We start from the raw sequence: 6,844 nt of genomic DNA, 5'->3' as shown, positions 1-6,844 counted from the left end.
TATTAATATAAAAAAATATATAAAAATGCAAAATTAATTCGTTTTTAAAATTTATATAATTCGGTATATTCCGACGGACAATGGTCGTCGGAATATACCGACGGACAAATATCCGTCGGAATGTACCGACGAACCAATTTTCGTCGGAATATACCGACGAACAAATATCCGTCGGTATATTCCGACGACCATTGTCCGTCGGAATATACCGACGCCCAAAGTTCGTCGGAATACACCGAGGAATCCACTACGTCGGAATTGTCTGAGGAACGTTCTCCGTCGGTACTTAGTTTTTCCGATGAACTCTGGTCTCGTGTGTCCGCATCGTAATATCGTCGGAAGTTCGTCAGAATGACGTTTCTCGGTATTCGTCAGAAAGTCGTGGGAAGTTCTGACGAAATTCCGACGAATATTTTTTTTCCGACAAAACGATACCGACGGACAGGTTCGTCGGAAATTCGTCGAAATCTGTCTATTCCGACGAATTTCCGACGATTTCGGTCATCAGAAATTCAGAATCCCCCTGTTTTCTTGTAGTGCGTTATTAGCCTTTCGTGAAGATTTTGATCTGAAACCAACCAAACAACCAAACGGATCCTTGTCCGAAGGAAGACCAGATCCACTTAGATTGCTATGCTCCCAGACATACTCTTAACGTTACTATTAGCATTAACACCTTAACCTGAAGCTGGAGGTGCTTTCTTCGACGGCACGTTTCCACTAGATTTCCCAAACAAGCTCGGATCTTTATTTACAATCCCAATACCCGAACCGGATCCGTTTAGAGGTTTGCATTGGCTCGATCCGAGACCGAGATCAAAATCAAAGGTATTGATCGACGACGACGATCCGGATGATCTCTTCCCCAAGTTCGAATTCATGTTAAAGTTTCAGATCGCGAAGAACCCGCCGCGGAGATTCTTTGAATACATAACTAAAATAAAACTTTACAAAAAGACCCCTCTTGTTTGAGTTTCCATTCAATTTACCCCATTACTTTTATTTACCATTATATAACAATTTTTGCAGTAAAAACTTTATAAAATCTAAAACAAACAATAAAAAATAGAGAAATTCCCTAGGATATACCTAAAAGGAAAGGATGCCGTTTAGTTGGGTTGGCCCGCCGTGCTTCTTCGTATCCGGCATCTTCTTCGCAAGCTCCGTATGCCGATCCCATGATTCTCGAGGAGCTACGTGACAAAGATGAACGGATTGGGGCATTGGAGGAGCATAACACCACTATCCTTTCCGAGAATGCCACTATCCGTTCGGAGAATGCCACTATCCTTGCTGAGTTGGCATCCCAGAAGAAGTTCAACACCGAGATTATGCAGAAGCTAGATCGTTTGATGTCTTCGAGTTCATCTTAGTTTATTTCGGCTTTTTAAAACTTTCGGAATGTTTTTTTTATTTCGGTTTGTATGAATTTTAAACTTTATGAATGTTTTTTTCCTATTTCGGTTTTTATGAATTTAAATTTTATAATATTATTAGTTTTAAATTTCTCATTTTTTAAATTTATTAATATCAAAAAATATATAAAAATGCAAAATTAATTTGAAAAAAAAATGGGTATATACCGACGGACAGTGGTCGTCGGAATATACCGACGGACATATATCCGTCGGAATTTACCGACGAACCTCGTTCGTCGGAATTTACCGACGGACCTCGTTCGTCGGAATTTACCGACGGACAACGGTCGTCGGTATATTCCGACGACCACTGTCCGTCGGAATGCACTGAGGAACACTCTAGGTCGGAAGTGTCCGAGGAACGTTCTCCGTCGGTACGTAGTTTTTCCGATGAACTCTGGTCTCGTGTATCCGCATCGTAATATCGTCGGAAGTTCGTCAGAATGACGTTTCTCGGTATTCGTCAGAAAGTTGTCGGAAGTTCTGACGAAATTCCGACGAATTTTTTTTTTCCGACGAAACGATACCGACGGATGGGTTCGTCAGAAATTCGTCGGAATCGGTCTATTCCGACGAATTTCCGACGATTTCGGCCATCAGAATCCCCCTGTTTTCTTGTAGTGCTTGTGGCAGTGAGGTGGGGTAAATCATGTTTGCTGCAAACTTGTATTTGGCTTTACTGTACTTCTTTCTGACTGCGACTACATTATCGCCTGAGGGACTCTCATGACATAGCCGAAGAAGATTCTTAACGCACGCTTCCAAATGTTCAGCCTTGTACCGTGTGTAATGCTCCAACGTAGAGCTCCACGATGGTTTTCTCGAAGGATGTAACACGTATCGTGCCAAAAAAAACAGCAGAGGCTGCGACGAGTGATGGAGCGTAGCGAAGCATAGCGTAATCCAAGAGAGATAATTCGCAAAGATAGCTCGCTAGCGATTCAAACAAGAGGTGGGATAGGACCTCCTCCTCTCTTTTGCCTTGAGGGACAAAGCGGCTTAAAAAACAGTTTGCCGTTGGAGTTGTTAACTCGAACTTCAAGTAGTTGAGAACACAAGACTCCATCTCCAGGAGCTCGTTACTCGAGTAGGTGTAATCGGTGATGTAACAGAAACTCTCCACCTGACGAGGAGGCGCACGCACTGATCCTCGACCATAATATTTTGCTGAAATCATGATGCATGAAACACCAAGCAACTGCAGGTTTAGCTCGGTACAAAGTCTCTGGCGAAAGGCTAAACGCTTCAGCAACCTCCACAAGCCAGTCGATCAGGATGGCACGCATGGTGGAGTTGATGTTTGGTTAAACCCTCTCCATGTAATCGATAGCAGGCCTTTTCTTCGCCTCGCATGCAAAGGCACCACAAAGCTTACCGGTGAGAAGATCTTGGTCCACCAACATTGTCGCTTATTGTTTTTTTTCTTCTTCTAAATCTCTTTCAACGAATAAAAGAATGTTAGACGCAGCGAAGATGGGATTAAAACGAGGACGTAACTTTGTTATTTATAGTCGATGGTTTCCGATGGACAACAGAAAATTTAAAATATAGGAAATAACCATTTTAGGTTATTTCCTTATTATTTTTTTTAATATGGAAAATATATTAGCCGCGTGAAAGCTTTACGGGTCTGGTTCGGGTGGGGGGTCCGAGAGTTGGGTTACGTATATAAATAAGGATCCGATTTTTTATTCGGGTCGGATAGTTTCTTACCCTAAAGATGGTTATCTGGTCATTGTTATGACAATTTTTATTTGGTTCTTTTGATGTTTGTTTGGTCCCAGTAACCTGGAACTCTGGCTAAAGGTTCAATTTCCATCTCTGTGATATGTTGATGATAAGACAAGAGAAAAGGGTTGTACGAGGATATGATCTTCAAGGTCACATACCTCATTAGCTACATAAGTTCTGTACAGACCCCTTTTCAAAGGAGATGTAATGTAGCAGCACATGTGATCAATGGTGATCACAACTCTTCTTAGGTTTAGGACTTTCCTTTTCTCTTTCGTTTTGGGTTTTCCTTTCATTAAAAGTTATTATGTTTTCTAGCTAGAAAAGGAATCATTAATCCTTATGGATAATGATGACTTCGTTGTAATATAAAGAGAGCCAAACAAACATTGTAAGGCAGGAATTGATTAATAAAGTTATTCAGTTTGGTTTTAAAAGCTTTCGAGCACTGCGAAGAGTATTCGCGCTTTCTGTTACAGCTACCTTCAAACACAAGTTATCGATTTAGGGTTCTAATCCTTGAACCTGACGTTTATAGCTTCCGCATCTCTATCAATTGGTATCAGAATCAACACGTTTCTCGATTTATTCTTTCGTTATCATGACAAAGAAAACGACAGATGCGTCATCTTCGGACTTGACCGATTTACGAGCCCTTCTTGCAGAGATGCACACGGTTTTTGCCACCACCATTCAAAACACCATTCAGACGTCAATGCAGACTTCAATTCAACGATTGGGCGAATCATTGACAACTCGTTTAGACACCATGAACACGATACTCACTCGTTTGGATCCACAGAACCAACAAGTGGTTAATGTTCAGCAACATCCACCAATACAACCACTTCAGCGACAACACCAGCAACAACTTCCACCTATTCATCATCCTCGACCAAACCAGCAACGTCGGCAACAGCTAAATCCGTTTGGTGATGCTCGAGATCACCACGAAGGAAACACCGAAGACGAAGAAGATGAGCTTCATAGGCGCGTCTATCGAGATGACCTGAGGCAGCGAGATCACTTAGACAATCGATGGGAGAATGGTTTTCGAGTCAACATACCAGAGTTCCATGGAGGCTTAAAAGGTGATGATCTCATTGATTGGTTAGTCGCCATTGAAAAGATCCTAGAATTCAAGCAGGTTCCTCCTCCCCGACGAGTACCTCTCGTTGCCATGAGATTTCGCGGCCATGCTGCAACGTGATGGAAACAGCTTAAGACAACTCGTTCCCGCACCGGGAAAGATCCGATCCAGTCTTGGGAAAAACTAACCAAACACCTACGACAAACCTTCTTACCTCATAACTACGACCGCAATATATATAATCGACTACAAAACCTACGGCAAGGAAATCGCAGCGTCGATGAGTGTGCTGAGGAGTTCGCATCGTTATTAACTCGAACAGAGAATCATGATAGTCAGATCCAGCTCGTATCACATTTTATTGGAGGAATGCGTTCCCAGCTTCAATCAGCTATGGCACAATACGACCCTTCGACGATTGGAGAAGCACACCGACGTGCAGTAACCTTCGAACAGCAAAGACATTCTTCGAGCTGAAACAATGCAAACACACGATCAAAACCACAAGAAGCAGTAGGCAATACTGGTTCGACTCCAGAAAAAGAATCCGGAGACACTGGTTTTTCAACAAAACCTCCGACCGCGGACGACCCAACTTTGAGACGTTCAACGCGTCCCAATGCACTATGTTGCTATTCTTGTGGGGAACCAGGACATCGCCAAAAGGCATGCCTGCACGAAAATAAACGAGGTCTCATAGCTGATGAAACACATGACGAACAAGAAATTTATGATTCTCAAGAAGAGGAAGAAGAAGAGACAAGCGTTGTTCATCCAACTATGGGAGACCAGAGACATTTGCTCGTTCTATGACGATCGTGTTTAACTCCTCGCCGCAATGATGACCAATGGTTACGTACTAACATCTTTCGTTCATCCTGCACCATTAACGGCCGTGTTTGCAGGTTCGTCATTGATTTGGGAAGCTGCAGAAACGTCATCTCCGACGATGCCGTTACGAAGCTAGGTCTCCTTCGTGAGAATCATCCCACGCCATATACCTTAGGATGGTTGAACAACAGCGCCACCGTTCGTATTTCTCAACGAGCTTTGGTCTCTTTCTCCATCGGCCCCTACTATACGGACCGTATCTATTGCGACGTGGCACCTATGGACATCAGTCATTTCCTATTGGGACGTCTGTGGGAGTATGACCGTAAAGTTATTCATAATGGAGCTGACAACACCTATCAATTCACCTGGAACACACACAAGATCTTATTGCTGTCATCCAAGGAACCACTACCACCATTACAACCAGCTCCTATAGAGTCACCGCCAGAAGCTCTGCCTTCTCCAACACGCAACCCCAATCTCTTTTGCTCATAAGCAACCTTCATCGAAGAACATCGTACGGAAGGCCGAGCATTCGCCATCATTCCATCTCCACCCGGCCACACACTCTCAGCGTCAACTATGCCATCATTGTCGACCATTCTCACTGAGTTTGCCGACGTGTTTCCTAAAGACTTGCCAACCGAATTACCACCTATGCGAGATATCCAACATCAGATTGATTTGGTACTGGGAGCAACTCTACCTAATAGACCACATTATCGTATGAGTCAGTTAGAGCACGAGGAACTGTGACGTCAAGTAGAGGATCTTTTGCGTAAGGGTCATATCCGGGAAAGTCTTAGCGCCTGCGCGGTGCCAGCACTTTTGATACCGAAGAAAGAAGAAACGTGGATAATGTGCGTCGATAGTCGGGGGATCAACAAAATTACCATTCGTTATCGATTTCCCATTCCCCGGCTAGATGATTTATTGGACCAGATTGGGACATCTAAGATATTCTCGAAGATCGATCTCAAAAGTGGCTTCCACCAGATACGTATTCGACCTGGTGACGAATGGAAAATAGCCTTTAAGACGAGAGAAGGACTTTTTGAGTGGCTGGTTATGCCTTTCGGGTTATCAAACGCGCCAAGTACGTTCATGAGAATTATGAATCAAGCATTGAAACCATTTATTGGGAAGTTTGTCGTCGTCTACTTTGACGATATTCTAATCTTCAGCTCTTCCCTAACCGAGCATGAAGGTCATTTGCGCCAAGTTCTTCAAAGTCCTTCGTCTTGAAAAACTTTTCGCAGCTCAGCATAAATGTGAATTTGCAGTATAACAGGTTTTGTTCTTGGGTTACATTGTCTCGAATAAAGGATTATCAGTCGATCAATCACAGATTGAAGCGGTACATTCATGGCCAACACCAAAAATAGTTTCCGAGGTTCGAAGCTTTCATGATCTTGCTTCCTTTTAGCGACGGTTTGTCCACCACTTCAGCTCTATCATGGCTCCGATAACCAATTGCATGCGTGAAGGGAAGTTCTTTTGGCCTCCGGAAGCAGCACAAGCGTTTGAAACCATCAAAGATAAGCTTACATCAGCGCCAATTCTCGTGCTTCCTGACTTTTCTGTTACTTTCGAACTACATTGTGATGCTTCTAAACTTGGCATCGGTGCGGTCTTGAGTCAGAATAGCCGGCCAGTGGCATATTATAGTGAGAAGTTGGCAGCCCCGTGAAGTCGTTACTGCACGTACGATGTTGAATTTTATGCTGTTGTCAGCATTGGCGTCATTACCTGGTCCATCGCGACTTCGTTC

The 6,844-nt window shown here is 43.4% G+C and overlaps 1 pseudogene; it reads right to left on the bottom strand.

The window, feature by feature from the left end:
- Positions 1 to 677: 677 nt before the first annotated feature.
- LOC125587316 lies at positions 678 to 2,821 on the bottom strand (annotated as a pseudogene).
- Positions 2,822 to 6,844: the final 4,023 nt, after the last annotated feature.

This window comes from Brassica napus, chromosome C5 (genome assembly GCF_020379485.1).
Source record: "Brassica napus cultivar Da-Ae chromosome C5, Da-Ae, whole genome shotgun sequence".
Lineage (NCBI taxonomy): Eukaryota > Viridiplantae > Streptophyta > Magnoliopsida > Brassicales > Brassicaceae > Brassica > Brassica napus.
This window is presented reverse-complemented; position numbering and strand designations above follow the sequence as displayed.